At 41.9% G+C, this 18,006-nt stretch overlaps 1 non-coding gene across 1 annotated transcript; it reads left to right on the top strand.

Moving 5' to 3' along the window:
• Positions 1 to 17,665: 17,665 nt before the first annotated feature.
• LOC114675183 (U6 spliceosomal RNA) lies at positions 17,666 to 17,773 on the top strand. Its single transcript, XR_003726277.1, has one exon. It is a non-coding gene; the product is annotated as a U6 spliceosomal RNA (small nuclear RNA).
• The last annotated feature ends 233 nt before the right edge of the window (positions 17,774 to 18,006 follow it).

The raw sequence follows: 18,006 nt of genomic DNA, 5'->3' as shown, positions 1-18,006 counted from the left end.
CCAAGATTGCGTAATTTATAAAGGGAAGAAGTTTAATTGACTCACTGTTCACCACGTCTGGGGAGGCCTTGGGAAACTTACAATCATGGCAGAAGGTGAAGAGGAAGAAAGACAACTTCTTCAAAAGGCAGCAGGAAGGGAAACTGCCGAGGGAAGCGGGGAAGAGTCCCTTATACATACATCAGATCTCGTGAAAATTCACTCACTATCATGAAAACACCGTGGGGGAAAGTGTCTCCATGATTCAGTACCTCCACCTGGCCTCTCCCTTGACTTGTGGAGATTATGGAGATAATGGGGATTACAATTTAAGATGAGACTTGGATGCGGACACAAAGGCTAACTGTGGCAGGCTAGATCTAACTCACAGCTGTACAGGCAGACGTCCATGACAACTGTTTAGCACTGCCTGAGTAGTTAGGTTCATTATTGAAAGCTGATAGAGCCAGTGCCCTTATACCAAGGCTGGAATGTAACAGAAGTCCACCAAGAGTCTTGCTTAGGCCTTTCCTGGGCCTTAAAGCTTGACAAGATAATGAAGGAATTCTTAACAAGACCCATTTAGGAATGAGCAAATTTATTGGAGGGTCTGAAAAGACTCCCTAGACCTCTACAAACATGTTTTATTAGGGGGGTTTAAAGAAACTCCCCAAACTTCCATGACTTAGTAGGAGACAAAATAAGGGTAATTATCCCCAGCACCTGGACCCATCTGGATTAAGTAAATTTACTGAAACTCCAGAGGAAGGTCTTCAGGACTTAGACCTTTGTTAAAGATTAGAAGAAGCTAATCACTTACATCTTTAGACGAATGCACATTTACACGTAGACACATAGCTTAGACGGTATATAAGCTCTGTAAAACTTTGTAATTTTTAGTTGGTCTGGCAATGTTTCCCTGATTTTCTCCCTGTACCTGGTTACAGAAATAAACCCTCTTATTTCCCGGTGTATCTGCATCTCATTATTGGGAAGCAAGAGTAATCAGCCTGACCCTCAGTTAAGTCCGTGAAAAAATTCGGGTGAGCCAGCTAGGAGCCGCTGGGATGGTGCTGCATTCAGCGGCCAGTGGCTTGTAGTGAGACAGTTTTCAGGAAATTCCCAGCGGCTGCCGGGTGAAATTTTCCAGGGGAATCTCCTGAGGGCTGTCCCTTGCATGAAACCGCTTGTCCCCCTCACTACTGGGGAAGAACAGAGATAAGGATCAGACATGCTCAAGGGATAGATAAAATTGTATGATATGCAGGAAGCCTATTCTTTTTCTATCTGGACTTTTAAAGTCATTTGCCTGGTACCACCGGAGCAACAGTAAGACTCGCTTATACACCCGCTTTGCCTTTGGTTAAAATCAGGTTTTGAGTTGGTTTTGGGTCTTTCCTGCCTGAGTGCATGTCCCGCTGTGTTTGTCCAAAATCTGTCTCCACTTGTTTGTGTATCTGTCTTGTCCCTTTTGATACCACATAAGCTTGAAAATCGGAGGTGTTGAGTCCATTCTTGCTGGGAGCCCTCTGGGAAGAATCCTGATGGATTGAAAACTATTTGGGTATCCTTCCATAACTAAAAGGAAATTAGTTGACTATTGTAATAGGATTTGGCAAATGTACATTTTAGAATCTGACGGGAGATAGCCGATTTGGGGGACTCTAAACTATTCTATTATTTATGAGTTAGAGTCGTTCTGTAAGTGTTTGGGAAGATGCGAATAAATACCCTATCTTGAGACATGTGTGTTATTACATAATAAGGATGTCAAAGAGAAGGGAGATAAGCTAATGGTGCAGTGCTCAATCAAGGCTTTATCTGACTCTACGAGAGAAGACAGGGACTTAGGAAGCCAATAATTGATAAATATACTTAACTTAGTGGGAGCTAGCAGCCCACCTAATCCAGTGAGAGCTAATACCCAACCACCCAGCCAGGAAAGGGGAGAATCACCACCCTCAGAGTACAGGGAATTGGTACCCCCAGAGGATGGGGAAGCAGCAAAGCTGGTCTTTCCCCCTTGGACCAGACAAGGCACTACTTTTGGCCCGAGAACTATGGAACCAGGAGCACGGCAATTTCCATTTTCACAATACCCTGTAGGAGTCACACAGCAGGGGCTATGGCAGGATATTATTGAGCCTACAGTCCTTTTATTACATCTGACCTGTTAAACTGGGAGAATTCTAACTTGCCCTGTAGGGAAGACATCCAGAAAATGAATGAGCTGTTTAGCACAATGTTTGCTACTCATCACCCTACATGGGCAGATATACAAGCCCTCATAAACATTATGCTCACTGCAGACGAGAGCTGGCTAGTATTGGATAAGGGAAAGGAGGAGGCAGAACACCTTCACTTGATCTTAGCCAAAAGGCAGAGAAGCGATGCAGAACCCCTTCATAATGAAAACCCAGACAATACTCCAGACCCTGATGGAGCGGTACTCTATACTGACCCTAACTGGGATCCAAATGAGGCTAATGTGGGTTAAATGACCCACCTGCAGCATTACCGGAGGTGCAGCTCGAAGGGCATTAAGTCAGCGGTACCCAAATCTAAAAGCTTAAACAAAGTGTAGGAGCTCCAGCAAAGGCCTAATGAAGATCCATCCGAGTTTATGGAATGTATTTGACAGACCTCTGGGAAGTATACAGATATGGACCCACAGGCCCCTGAAAATGTCAGGATGGTGAACCTGACTTTTATAAGGCAAAGTTTCCCTGACATTGGGAAGAAGCTGCAGAAAGTAGAAGGGACCATTAGGATAAATGCCTCTCAACTGAGACATTGCATTTAAAGTTTACTAGACTAAGGAGGTGAAGAAAACTAAAGCCCTGTGGCAGGCAGCAATACTCATGGCCACAGTAAGAAAAAAACCCAAGAGGGAAGGGACCTGAAAAGAGGAAAGGAAAAATAGAAAAGAATCAGTGTGCATAATGTGGAGAAATGGGGCATTGGAAAAAGGATTACCCAAAGTTAAGCCAAAAAGAACCAAGGCCAACTATGGCAATTAAGCCTGAGGATGAATCTGAAGAAGACTGGGGGTGCCCAAGACTTTCAGCAGCTCCAATTCTATCTAACATCAAAATTTCCCCACAGAAGCCTCAGGTAAAGTTAACAGAGGGGAAACAGCAATTGGACTTCTTAATCAACACTGGTGCTACTTATTTGGTAGTTAACACACTGATCACTGAACTTTCCAACACGGTTGTTAATATAGTCGGAATGAGCAGGAAACAGATCAGAGCAGTTTCTGTGTCCCCTCTCATGTAAAGTGGACAATAATGTAACAACTCACCAATTCCTTTATGTGCCAGCTGCTCAATTTCTTTACTTGGCAGACATCTGCTATGCAAGTTACAGGCTCAAATCATCTTCATTGCTGAGAAACATCAGATGCATCTCCAAGTGCCTCCAGAACATGGACTGCAAGTGCAAGCACCTCTGATGAATGCTGAGAGCTCATGTCCTAAGGTAGTGGCAGTTCCCTCAGGAAGTCTTTGACAAGGTAAAACCAGAGGTCTGAGGAGGGCAATTAACATGGGAGGGAATGGGAGGGCAATTAATATGAGTTTGGTAAAAGTCAAATTGAAGGAAGGAGTTCAATCTGTCTGAAAAAAAAAAAAAAAAAAAAAAAAACAATACTCCTTAAAAAGGGAAGCCTTGGAAGGCATCCAGCCGGATTTAGTCTAGTTCTTACTGTATGGCCTCATAAAGCCTTTTCAGTCTTCTTACAATAACGCTCATCTTGCTGGTAAAGAAGCCTCACTCACATGAGTATAGATTTGTGGAAGATCTAACCACAATTAATGATATTGTGGAGGACATTCACCCCACTGTAGCTAACCCATACACCATGTTTTCCTCACTGCCTGAGAAGCATGAATGGTTTATGGTGCTAGACTTGAAAAACTGCCTTCTTTCAGATACAAGTGAATATAGAGAGTCACCTATTGTTTGCTTTTGAATGGACAGACCCTGAGACCACTGCACAGTTTCAGTATCGCTTGGCTGTACTCTCTCAAGGGCTTCAGAACTCACCAACTATATTTGAAGAGGCTTTGGTTCAGAACTTAAAAAACCTACAATTAAAAAATGGGGTATTGTTGCAATATGTGGATAATTTGCTAATCTCTAGCTCCTCTGAGCAAGAGTACCAGGATAACACCATTAAAACCTTAAATCATCGGGCAACTTGTGGGTACAAGGTCTCAAGCAAAAAATCTCGAGGATGCAGGCAAACTGTGAAATATTTAGGGGTTCTTGTACAGAAAGAAACCAGAGCCCTGACCATGGGAAGGTGAAATGCAGTTGCTTCTATTGCCACGTCCACCACCAGAAAGCAGATAAGGGTCTCCTTAGGTATGGCCAGATTTTGTTAGATTTGGATCCCTATCTACAGACTAATAGGAAAGCCCTTATATGAACTGTTAAAAAGAGCCAACTGTAATTTTTTTGAGTGGGAGGCAAGGCACCAACATTCATTGGAGCAACTGAAGTATAGGTTAATCTCCTCCCCTGCCTTAGGGCTTCCAAATTCTCATAAGCCTTTCCAATGTAATGTGCACTAGACACTGGGTTTAGCATTGGAGTTCTAATGCAAAGGTTAGGTGAAGTACCACAACTCATAGCATATGTTTCAAAGCAGCTTGACATGATAGAGAAGGGCTGGCCCCCTTGTCTAGAGCAGTCTGCTACTACTTGATTGCTACTTGAAGCAGGTGAAAAGCTGACCTTCGGGCAGTCTTTCACAATATATGTGCCCGATCAACTGTTGGTGTTACTGCAACAAAAAAAGAGGCTACAGGCAGACAGCAGGCCAATTAAGCAGATGATCAAGCCACAGTTTTAGATGACCCCACAGTAAAGCTGCAAACTACAGCAACTTGAAACCTTTCAATACTATTACCTACCACTGAGGAGCTAGAAGAACCCACACATAATTGTCTAGAGGTCATAGACCAAGTGTTTTTCAGCCACCTGGATCTAAAGGAGGTAGCCCTCCCATGCTCAGACCGGACCTTGTTTGTAGATGGGAGCAGCCTGGTCCCTGACAGGAAGAGAAATGCTACATGTGCTGTGGTGACCTCCTCAGAAGTAATAGAGGCAATAACTTCGCTGGCAGGAACCTTGGCAGAGAAGGCAGAGTTAAACGCCCTCAGGAGAGCCTTGCAACTGTCCCAGGGTAAGAGTGCCAACATATACATTGACTCCAAGTACCAAGCATTCATGATAGTTCATGCACATGGAGTTATCTGGAGGGAAAGAGGGCTGCTAAAGGTGGATAACATCAAAGTTTGATACGCTAAACAAGTGTTAGAATTGTTAGAAGAGATAAAGGTCACATGGGAAATAACTGTAATGCATTTCCCTGGCCATCAATGCAGTAATTCTGAAATGGCAAGGAGCAATGCTTTTGCAGACCTCACCACAAGGTATTTAGCTAGTGCCAGCATTGAAATCCAGGGGCCCTTAATTCTACAAATAAACTTAACAGCCTCCAAGCCCCAGTACACTTCTGAAGATAAGAAAGACACAGAAGATAAGGGATTCAAACTAAACAAGGAAGGGTAGAGAGTAAGCAGAGCAGGCCCAGTCTAGGAACCAGTGCATCCTGTCTACCCACTGTTAAAGTGCGTTCAAAATAGTACGCATTTTGGGTGAGACACTTCACTGTCCTTTGTACAAAATTATTTGAAAGGGAAAGGACTAAAAGCCCACTTAGAGGATATAATTCAGCATTGTCATCTGTGTGCCAGGAATGAGCCTAATAATCACAGCCAAAGGCAGCCTAGGCAACAGAAACGAGGAAGGCACCCCCTAGAAAACTGGCAAATAGATTTTACACAAAGGCCACCAGCCCCTGGGAGATACAAATACCTCCTAGTTCTAGTGGACACTTTCTCTGAAGCATACTCAGGTCACATCCAATAAGCAACCAATATGGTTAAAGTTTTACAGAAAAAAAAAAAAAAATCATACTACAATCTGGACTCTCTGGTGTAATCCAAAGTGATAATTGACCTTCATTCACCTCTGAGATAACTCAGCAAGTAAACAAAGCATTGGGAATAAAATGGAGACTGCACTCAGCATGGAGACCTCAATCTCCTGGACAAACTGAGAGAATGAACCACATCCTAAAAACAATAATTGCCAAGCTGTATCAAGATACTCAGTTGAAGTGGATGCAGGTACTTATTATTGCACTGCTCTGGGTCAGGATAGTCCCCAGAAATGGAATTAAAATAAGTCCCTATGAAATTGTCTTCGGAGGACCCTTTGCAGCTAATCTGTCTCTGGTACTGAAGTGCCCCTAGATAGGGAGTCAGATATTAAGAATTATGTTGCTCACTTAGGGCAAACTCTTAACATTTTGCATAAGTTTGCTTCCAACAGGAACACTGTGAATTCTGCAGAAGCCCCCCAACCTTTCCAACCTGGCAATCAAGTGCTACTGAAGGAATGGAAGGACGCCAGTCCTGCCCAACTACTGCGGGAGAAATGAAAGTGGCCTTACGGTGTGCTAATGACCACAAGCACAGCACTGAAATTGGCAGGCATCAAGCCTTAGGTCCATAAGATGTGAGCAAAAAGATTCCTGCCAGCTGAGAACCCTGTGGCAGAGGAGGGTTCCAGGCCTGCAGATGGGATATAGAACCCTTAGAAGACCTGAAGTTTCTCTTCAGAAAACAATAAGACTTTCTCTTATAAGGACTGCTCCTTCTTGCTGTGCCTCTCATTGCTTCTGCTTTTACCTCTAATCATTTTTTACAATGAGCACAGAACTATGCAGATAACCTAAACAAGGCTCCTGCTGGGTCTGTAGCCTATAACTCCTTTGTAGAACCACAGGATTGCCTTGGTGTTTGTCACCCATCCAAGGGAAGGACTGGATTTACCAGCAAACTTTTCTGGGAAATCTCAAATTTTGGACTGGGTCGCATATGACAGGAGTAACCAGGGCAAATGTCTCAGAGTGGCCCATAAACAAAACTTTAGAAGGCCCAGGGCACAAAAAGTCATTCTACGTAAACAAAACAAGGGATGACATAAAAGTTTTAGCTACTCCCTTGCTGAGTGTGAAGGCGTACACCTAGACTATACCACAAAGTGTCCAGTATAAAAATGGCTTTCTTCAAATTTAGGATAAATTTGTTTGGCTGACTGCTTCCACATCAATAAACTAGTCCCTTCATGCTGGAAGCAATGCCACCACTCCCTTGACCATTGGTCTAACGTAACTCAAGTCATGGGATGAATTCCACGTGAACAATGTTGACATATTATGGGGCTATAACAAATAGATTTGTTTGCCACCACTGGTCCCAACGACCTGGCCTAAATTAGTATGCCCCTATGGGAATCCAATGGCTTTGTGGTACCAATTTATGACCATGGCTGCCCTGGGACTGATTAGGATCCTGCACTCTAGGTCTCCAATGAGCACACGGACGCTGGATAAAAACCATCCAGAACCCAGCTAACCTCACGTGTGCACTTAACAGGTAGACCAGGTCAGTCTTTCACTGTTACAATCATCTGGCCACAATCTTTATTCCCTCAATAGGCTTAGAAACTGTCATATGACACACAGAGGCACTAGCTAATTTCATGCACTGAACATTGAAGAACAGTCTCCAAAGTATTTCCCTTATGCTAAAATGTATCATATGCAGAAAGGTATCTTGCAAAATCAAATGAGCCTAGACATTCTAACAGCGGCCTGGGGGGATCCTGCACCCTTGTCAAAACCCAATGTTGTGTGTATATACCTGAAGATTCTGGGAGTGACTCTGGCATTAAAGGATGTGCACCAACAGATTCAGGCAATCTCCAGGCCTAGGTTATCACTTAATGACGGGATCGCATCATGGTTTAGTGGAAGGCTTTCCTGGTGGTAGAAAATCCTCGCAGTCCTGACCATCCTCGTAGGCATGGGCATAATTTTATGTTGTGGAATGTATTGCTGTTGCATATTGTTTCAAAACATCCCTTGAGCCCATACTATTATGTTTCAGCGGGCACTGTCTCTAAACCCCCAAAACAGAGAGTACTACCAGGAACAAATTGATCTCTTCCACTACAATGCTGCGTTTTGGGCCTCATAATGATGACCCCTCTCAGCAGGAAGTGACCAGAAAGTTTAAGACACCCCATCTCCCTACAGTTCTCATGATAAATATATATACAAGCATAATGAAAACCATTCACAAATTGACAATGGGGATTGTGGCAGGCCAGGTTCCACTAACAAATGAGTAGGCAAGACTCCATGACAACTGCTTAAGCACTGAGTGATTAGATTAAATATTAAAGCCTGAGACTGGGCACAGTGGTTCATGCCTGTAATCCCAGTAGTTTGAGAGGCCGAGGTGGGCGGATCACTTGAGGTGGAGAGTTCGAGACCAGCCTGACCAACACGGAGAAACCCCATCTCTATTAAAAATACAAAATTAGCCGGGCATGGTGGCGCATGCCTGTAATCCCAGTTACTCGGGAGGCTGAGGCAGGAGAATCACTTGAACCTGGGAGGTAGAGGTTGCGATGAGCCCAGATCACTCCACTGTACTCCAGCCTGGGCAACAAGAGCGAAACTACATCTTAAAAAAAATCAACCCAAATGTCCATCAGTGACAGACTGGATTAAGAAAATGTGGCACATATACACCATGGAATACTATGCAGCCATAAAAAAGGATGAGTTTGTGTCCTTTGTAGGGACATGGATGCAACTGGAAACCATCATTCTTAGCAAACTATCACAAGAACAGAAAACCAAACACCACATGTTCTCACTCATAGGTGGGAACTGAACAATGAGATCATTTGGACTCGGAAAGGGGAACATCACACACCGGGGCCTATCATGGGGAGGGGGGAGGGGGGAGGGATTGCATTGGGAGTTATACCTGATGTAAATGACGAGTTGATGGGTGCTGATGAGTTGATGGGTGCAGCACACCAACATGGCAGAAGTATACATATGTAACAAACCTGCACGTTATGTACATGTACCCTAGCACTTAAAGTATAATAAAAAAGAAACAAAAAAACAAAAAACAAAAACCTGAAAGAGCCAGTGCCCTTATACAAAGGCTGGAATAACAAAAGCCCACCAAAAGTCTTCCCTAGGCATTTCCTGGGCCATGAAGATAACAAAGGAATTCTTAACAGGACCCGTTTAGGATTGAATAAGTTTTGTTTTGTTTTGTTTTGCTTTTGTTGTTTGAGGTGAAGTTTCATTCTTCTTGCCCAGGCTGGAGTGCAATGGCGCTATCTCGGCTCACTGCAATCTCCTCCTCCCGGATTCAAGCAATTATCCTGCCTCAGCCTCCCGAGTACCTGGGATTAAAGGCATGCGCCACCACGCCTAGCTAATTTTGTATTTTTAGTAGAGGCGGGGTTTCTCTGTGTTAATCAGGTTGGTCTCGAACTCCTGACCTCAGGTGATCCACCTGCCTTGGCCCCCCAAAGTGCTGAGAATACAAGCGTGTGAGCCACTGTGCCCAGCTGGGATTGAATAAATTTTATTGGAGGTCTGAAGAAACTCCCAGGACATCTACAACAAGTTTTATTGGGGGGTCTAAAGGAACTCCCCAAAACTCCATGACTTAGCAGGAGACGAGATAAGGGTAATCATCCCTACAACCCATTAAAACAAAGATGAGGCCATGCTCAGGCATGGTGGCTCACACCTGTAATCCCAGCACTTTTGTAGGCCGAGGCAGGCAGATCACTTAAGGTCAGGAGTTTGAGAGCAGCCTGGCCAACATGGTGAAACCTTGTCTCTACTAAAAATACAAAAATTATCTGGGTTTTGTGGTGTGCGCCTGTAATCCCAGCTACTCAGGAAACTGAGGCAGGAGAATTGCTTGAAAACAGGTGGTGGAGATTGCAGTGAGTTGAGATTGTGCCACTACACTCCAGCCTGGGTGACAGAGTGAGAATCTACCTTAAAAAAAGAGTGAGAGAGAGATGATAACAACCCTTTCCCAAAACAACCCTCCTTCTTGCCTGGAGACTAGACTGCCTTTGTAGGACTAACCAATTAGCCACAAGATTGGAAATTATGGTTTAGAAGCCATGCAACTGTTGGTTACAAGATTCTGACCCTCCGTAAACTGCTCCTAAGATCACTGCTTGAAATATTTTGCAGACCCTGCACTTGATGGATCAGATGGAACCACCCAGATTGATTAACTGGCTTATCTGATCTTGTGGCCCCTACCCAGGAATGAACTCAGCACAAGAGGACAGCTTCTATTCTTTATGATTTCATTTCCTACCTAATCAACCAGCACACCTGGCTCACTAGCTTCCCCCGTCCCCCCCCACCAAGTTATTCTTAAGAACTCTGATCCCTAAATGCTCAAGGAGACTTCATTTGAGTCATAGTAAAGGTCTGTTCTCCTGCACAGCCATCTCTGTATATTACTCTTCCTCTATTGCAATTCCCCTGTCTTGAGAAATTAGCTCTGTCTGGGCAGGGGGCAAAGTGAACCCGTTGGTCAGTTACAAATTTGGGATCTCATCCAGGATTGCCCTTGTGGCTACCTGTCCATGGTTCATTAGACCCCCTCCAGTGATAAATCCAGAGGCCAGCCCAGGTGGCTGCCTAGTTATCTTGGACTAGGGGCTGACTCTGGTACTCTCTCTACTAACGGGGTGCTGCAGTCCCAATGTGCAGGGATTTAATTGCAATAGAGAAATAGTCCTGGGGAGATGTCCTGTAACTGTAACCTTATCACAGGGTGTCTGTCTGTAGCCCCATTGTGGAGTGGGTGTCTGTCTGTAGCCCCATTGCAGGCTGTCTGGATTGGTGGGTATCCTAGGCATTGCCAACACCTCCTTCCTTCTCCCGACTGGTTCTATAGTCCCATGGTAGGATGTCTGTCTGTAGTCCCATGGTAGGGTGTGTCTGTGGCCCCATTGTGGGGTATTTGTTTGCAGTTCCACCATGGGGTGTCTGTCTCAGTCCAGCTCCTTTGCAAATCTCAGTTTGTCTATAGCCCCACTGTGGGGTGTCTCTCTAGGTTTGGGTCCTGGGGGTCTTGGTTGGCTCTCCCTAACTAATAGGAAGAGTCTTGGTGCAGGAGATTTTTCAATCAGGAAGATTTTGGGGAGATTTCTCAGATAGAGAATAGGATAGTTTGGAAGGGATATTCTTGAAGTTCTTGGTTAGGAATCTAATTTGGAAGGCCTTCTGTCCGTCTTATCTTTGTGTGAGTTTGCAAATGTGGAGGGGATCTCAGAAAGAATTGCTGATAGAAGTCAAGCAGGCCTAATTCAGAGAACCCTCTTTATTTGTCTGGTCACATTCAGTGAGTCCTAAAGAAAACTCGACAGGCCTATCTCAGGGTGATTATCTTCTCTTCACCTTGCCTAGAGACCCCAATGTGAATTACCATCTGAAGGTCTTTCCTCCAAACCTGGAGTGGATCAAATACAACATGAACTAACAGGAGAAACTGTTTGCCTTGCTAGGTTGATATTGGGTGCTGATTGAGGTGACTAGTGTCTGTTTTGTTATGTGTATTTTTCTGGGATGGAAAATGTTAATTCTGTTCCTTATGTAGCCCATTAGGTAACATCTTGCAAAACTGAGAATCTTTGCCTAAGGTTCCATAAAACAGAAAAGGTTAATTTTCTTTTGTAAAGTGGTTTGAACCCCACAGCTTTGGCAGAGTGAACAGGGTCATCAAAGTCTGCTTGATTCTTCTGGAAGCTGAAGAGAAAGAGAACCCAGAAAACTGGTATGCCAGTCAGAAGGTACAAAATTCTTACAAGCCAAGTTTCTGGTTTCTCTCTCTCTCTCAATCTGTGTGTGTGTTTGTGTGTGTGTGTGTGCACGCATGTGCACGCATCTGTGTAAATGGAAAACATCACTATTTGTATTCCCTGCAAGGGTTTAATTAGTAGAAAAAAAGGATGTATGATACTAATCTTAGGCTGTAGCAAATCTGGTGTACTTTGTGCTAAGAATTTGTATTTCTGTGTTGTTTTGTAATGGAGAGAGGGGTTTCACAGGATAGAACTTAGGTTTAGGACCCCTATAAGCCTGTTTTTCAAGCCAGTCCAGCAGTCTGGTCAGTTACAACCTTTGCTATGGGTCCCTGAAACCAATACAGGATTAAATTCATCTGTCTTGGTTTGTGTCCTAAAAAGCTTAACCTTGTGACCATGCGAGAATACTTTTTATTGGTTTCTACCACCCAGGGGACAGAAAAGTTGGGGTTCATATCAGAGTTAGCCCTAAAAATTATTTTGAGCAGTAAAGAGCTTTTGCAAGCTTGAAATTGGTTGCACTAGACTTTTTCTGGGAAAAGCAGGAGAAATTGCTAAATGGTATGCAGGTCAGTTGCTAAGGCTTTGTCTTTTTACAATGGTAGCCCACATTTAATTCTTGGCTTGTGGAATAATTCCTTTCTGGTTTGTTATTTGTGTAACTTTGTCATTTATGAAGGGTTTGTTTTCCCCCATGGATAGCTTCTGATTTGTTGCCTTGGATTTTCCTTTCTCTAAACTACCCTTGGGGAGATTCTAAATCTTGTAAAAAAAGAAAAAGAAAAAAAAAAAAAGAGAGAGAGAGAGAGAGAAACTGCTTACCATTACTTTGAGACACCTTATGTGTCCATGGTTAAGTCATAACCTTAGTTAAAATGCATTAATTTTATGTGGAAAGTTACCTGTGGTAGAAATCAAAAGCCAGGTGATGCCAAGATGGCTGAATAGGAACAGCTCCAGCCTCCAGCTCCCAGCGTGAGCGACACAGAAGACGAGTGATTTCTGCATTTCCAACTAAGAAACTCTACAAGCCAGAAGAGAGTGGGGGCCAATATTCAACATTCTTAAAGAAAAGAATTTTAAACCCAGAATTTCATATCCAGCCGAACTAAGTTTCATAAATGAAGGAGAAATAAAGTCCTTTACAGACAAGCAAAAGCTGAGAGATTTTGTCACCACCAAGCCTGCCCTACAAGAGCTCCTGAAGGAAGCACTAAACATAGAAAGAAACAACCGGTACCAGCCACTGCAAAAACATGTCAAAATGTAAAGATCATCGATGCTAGGAAGAAACTGCATCAACTAATGAGCAAAATAACCAGCTGACATCATAATGACAGGATCAAGTTCACACATAACAATATTAACCTGAAATGTAAATGGGCTAAATGCTCCAATTAAAAGACACAGACTGGCAAATTGAATAAATAGTCAAGACCCATCAGCTTGCTGTATTCAGGAGACCCACCTCACATGCAGAGACACACATAGGCTCAAAATAAAGGGATGGAGGAAGATGTACCAAGCAAATGGAAAACAAAAAAAGGCAGGGGTTGCAATCCTGGTCTCTGATAAAACAGACTTTAAACCAACAAAAATCAAAAGAGACAAAGAAGGCCATTACATAATGGTAAAGGGATCACTTCAACAAGAAGAGCTAACTATCCTAAATATATATGCACCCAATACAGGAGCACCCAGATTCATAAAGCAAGTCCTTAGAGACTTACAAAGAGACTTAGACTCCCACACAATAATAATGGGAGACTTTAACACTGCACTGTCAACATTAGACAGATTAACGAGACAGAAAGTTAACAAGGATATCCAGGAATTGAACTCAACTCTGCACCAAGTGGACCTAACAGACATCTACAGAACTCTCCACCACAAATCAACAGAATATACATCCTTCTCAACATGACATTGCACTTATTCCAAAATTGACCACATGGTTGGAAGTAAAGCACTCCTCAGCAAATGTAAAAGAACAGAAATTATAACAAACTTTCTCTCAGAACACACTGCAATCAAACTAGAACTCAGGACTAAGAAACTCAATCAAAACCGTTCAACTACATGGAAACAACCTGCTCCTGAATGACTACTGGGTACACAATGAAATGAAGGCAGAAATAAAGATGTTCTTTCTTTGAAACCAATGAGAACAAAGATACAGTATACCAGAATCTCTGGAACACATTTAAAGCAGTGTGTAGAGGAAAATTTATAGCACTAAATGCCCACAAGAGAAAACAGGAAAGATCTAAAATTGATACCCTAATATCACAATTAAAAGAACAAGAGAAACAAGAGCAAACACATTCAAAAGCTAGCAGACAGCAAGAAGTAACTAAGATAAGAACAGAACTGAAGGAGATAGAGACACCAAAAAAACCCTTCAAAAAGTCAATGAATCCAGGAGCTGGTTTTTTGAAAAGATCAACAAAATCAATAGACCGCTAACAAGACTAATGAAGAAAAAAAGAGAGAAGAAACAAATAGATGCAATAAAAATGATAAAGGGGATATCACCACCAAACCCACAGAAATACAAACTTACAAACTACCATCAGAGAATACTATAAACACCTCTATGCAAATAAACTAGAAAACCTAGAAGAAATTGATAAATTCCTGGACACATACACTCTCCCAAGACTAAACCAGGAAGAAGCTGAATCCCTGAATAGACCAATAACAGACTCTGAAATTGGGCAACAATTAATAGCCTACCAACCAAAAAAAGTCCAGGACCAGACAGATTCACAGCCAAATTCTATGAGAGGTACAAGGAGGAGCTGGTACAATTCCTTCTGAAATTATTCCAATCAATAGAAAAAGAGAGAATCCTCCCTAACTCAGTTTATGAGGCCAACATCATCCTGATACCAAAGCCTGGCAGAGACGCAACAAAAAAAAAGAGAATTTTAGACCAATATCCCTGATGGACATCAATGCAAAAATCCTCAATAAAATACTGGCAAACCAAATCCAGCAGCACATCAAAAAGCTTATCCACCATGATCAAGTGGGTTTCATCCCTGGGATGCAAGGCTGGTTCAACACACAAAAATCAATAAACGTAATCCAGCATATAAACAGAATCAAAGACAAAAACCACATGATCATCTCAATAGATGCAAAAAAGGCCTTTGACAAAATTTAACAGCCCTTCATGCTATAAAAACTCTCAGTAAATTCAGTATTGATGGGACGTATCTCAAAATAATAAGAGCTATTTATGACAAACCCACAGCCAATATCATATTGAATGGGCAAAAACTGGAAGCATTCCCCTTGAAAACTGGCACAAGACAGGGATGCCCTCTCTCACCATTCCTATTCAACATAGTGTTGGAAGTTCTGGCCAGGGCAATCAGGCAAGAGAAAGAAATAAAGGGTATTCAATTAGGAAAAGAGGAAGTCAAATTGTCCCTATTTGCAGATGACATGATTGTATATTTAGAAAACCCCATTGTCTCAGCCTGAAATCTCCTTAAGCTGATAAGCAACTTCAGCAAAGTCTCAGAATACAAAATCAATGTACAAAAATCACAAGCATTCTTATACACCAATAACAGACAAACAGAGAGTCAAATCATGAGTTAACTCCCATTCACAATTGCTTCAAAGAGAACAAAACACCTAAGAATCCAACTTACAAGGGATGTGAAGGACCTCTTCAAGGAGAACTACAAACCACTGCTCAATGAAATAAAAGAGGACACAAACAAATGGAAGAACATTCCATGCTCATGGATAGGAAGAATCAGTATCGTGAAAATGCCCATACTGCCCAAGGTAATTTATAGATTCAGTGCTATCCTTGTTAAGCTACCAATGACTTTCTTCACAGAATTGGAAAAAACTACTTTAAAGTTCACATGAAACCAAAAGAGAGCCCGCATTGCCAAGAAAATCCTAAGTCAAAAGAACAAACCTGGAGGCATACCTGACTTCAAACTATACTACAAGGTTACAGTAACCAAAACAGCATGGTACTGGTACCAAAACAGAGATATAGACCAATGGAACAGAACAGAGCCCTCAGAAATAAGACCACATATCTACAACCATCTGATCATTGACAAATCTGACAAAAACAAGAAATGGGGAAAAGATTCCCTATTTAATAAATGGTGCTGGGAAAACTGGCTAGCCATAAGTAGAAAGCTAAAACTGGATCCCTTCCTTATTCCTTATACAAAAATTAATTCAAGATGGATTAGAGACTTAAATGTTAGACCTAAAACTGTAAAAACCCTAGAAGAAAACCTAGGCAATACCATTCAGGACATTGGCATGGGCAAGGACTTCATGTCTAAAACACCAAAAACAATGGCAACAAAAGTGAAAATTGACAAATGGGATCTAATTAAACTAAAGAGTTTCTGCACAGCAAAAGAAATTACCATCAGAGTGAACAGGCAACCTACTGAATGGGAGAAAGTTTTTGCAATCTACCAATCTGACAAAGCGCTAATACCCAGAACCTACAGAGAACTCAAACAAATTGACAAGAAAAAAAACAAACAACTCCATCAAAAAGTAGGCAAAGGATAAGTACATACATTTCTCAAAAGAAAACATTTATGCAGCCAACAGACACATGAAAAAATGCTCATCATCACTGGCCATCAGTGAAATGCAAATCAAAACCACAGTGAGATACCATCTCATACTAGTTAGAATGGCAATCATTAAAAAGTCAGGAAACAACTCCTGGAGAGGTGCTGGAGAGGATGTGGAGAAATAGGAACACTTTTACACTGTTGGTGGGATTGTAAAGTAGTTCAACCATTGTGGAAAACAGTATGGCGATTCCTCAAGGATCTAGAACTAGAAATACCATATGACCCAGCCATCCCTTTACTGGGTATATACCCAAAGGATTATAAATCATGCTGCTATAAAGACACATGCACATGTATGTTTATTGCAGCACTATTCACAATAGCAAAGACTTCGAATCAACCCAAATGTCCATCAGTGACAGACTGGATTAAGAGAATGTGGCACATATACACCATGGAATACTATGCAGCCATAAAAAAGGATGAGTTCATGTCCTTTGTAGGGACATGGATGCAGCTGGAAACCATCATTCTCAGCAAACTATCGCCAAGAACAGAAAACCAAACACCGCATGTTCTCACTCATAGGTGGGAATTGAACAATGAGATCACTTGGACTCTGGAAGGGGAACATCATACACCAGGACCTATTATGGGGAGGGGGGAGTGGGGAGGGATGGCATTGGGAGTTATACCTGATGTAAATGACGAGTTGATGGGTGCAGCACACCAACGTGGCACAAGTATACATATGTAACAAATCTGCACGTTGTGCACATGTACCCTAGAACTTAAAGTATAGTAAAATAAAAATAAAAATAAAAAAACATTGTCTTTATTATTATTATTATTGTTCCATCAAATTTTTGTCTTTTATCAAATAGCTTCCCAAATTTCTCTTTTATCAATTGCATCATTGCTTGTCCTTTGCTGAATTTTGCCACAGTCCATGTTGGTTCAGAGTGGACAAGCCACTTTCTTATGTTGAGGCTGATATACAATCAGCAGAGAACTCTATCTTTGTGTGCAATTGCTCAAATGTTAGACCTTCATGAAATTTTTCCAACTCTCTGACCACTTCTGTCCCTATTAGATAGTGCACAGATACATGTGTTGCTGGAGCTTAAGGTGAAGTGGCTTCCCTTCAATTAACACTCTGGGGGGGAAAAAAAAAAAGGCTACAGCTCTCCAGCAAAACCATTTCTCTGTTTCTGCTCCAGGTTTAACGGAAAGAAGGAGTCTTATAGTATGTGCTGTCTTTGACTGCATGCCACTCAAAAGCATTCATCCATTATTAAATTAAAAATTACTTCATGGTGCTCACTTCAGCAGCATATATACTATAATTGGAATAATTTAGAGAAGATTACCATGGCCTCTGCACAAATATGACACATTGATTCTTGGATATATTCTATAAATTAGAAACAGGTACTTTCATATATTGTACTGAAAGTGAAAATGGTAAAACTCTATAAAAGTTAATCTAGTAATAGCTTCCAAAATTGCAAATGTGTTTACCCATTGATTCAGCAATCTCAAGTTCAGAATTCTGTCCATCAGATACACCTACACACACATGAATAATGTATTTCCAAGGTTTTCACCAGGTGTTGTTTTTAATTGTAAAGTGTTAGAAAACTTTAAAAATCTATCA

This window comes from Macaca mulatta, chromosome X (genome assembly GCF_049350105.2).
Source record: "Macaca mulatta isolate MMU2019108-1 chromosome X, T2T-MMU8v2.0, whole genome shotgun sequence".
Classification (NCBI taxonomy): Eukaryota; Metazoa; Chordata; class Mammalia; order Primates; family Cercopithecidae; genus Macaca; species Macaca mulatta.
The sequence above is the reverse complement of the archived record's forward strand: the minus strand, read 5'-3'. Positions and strand labels throughout refer to the sequence as shown.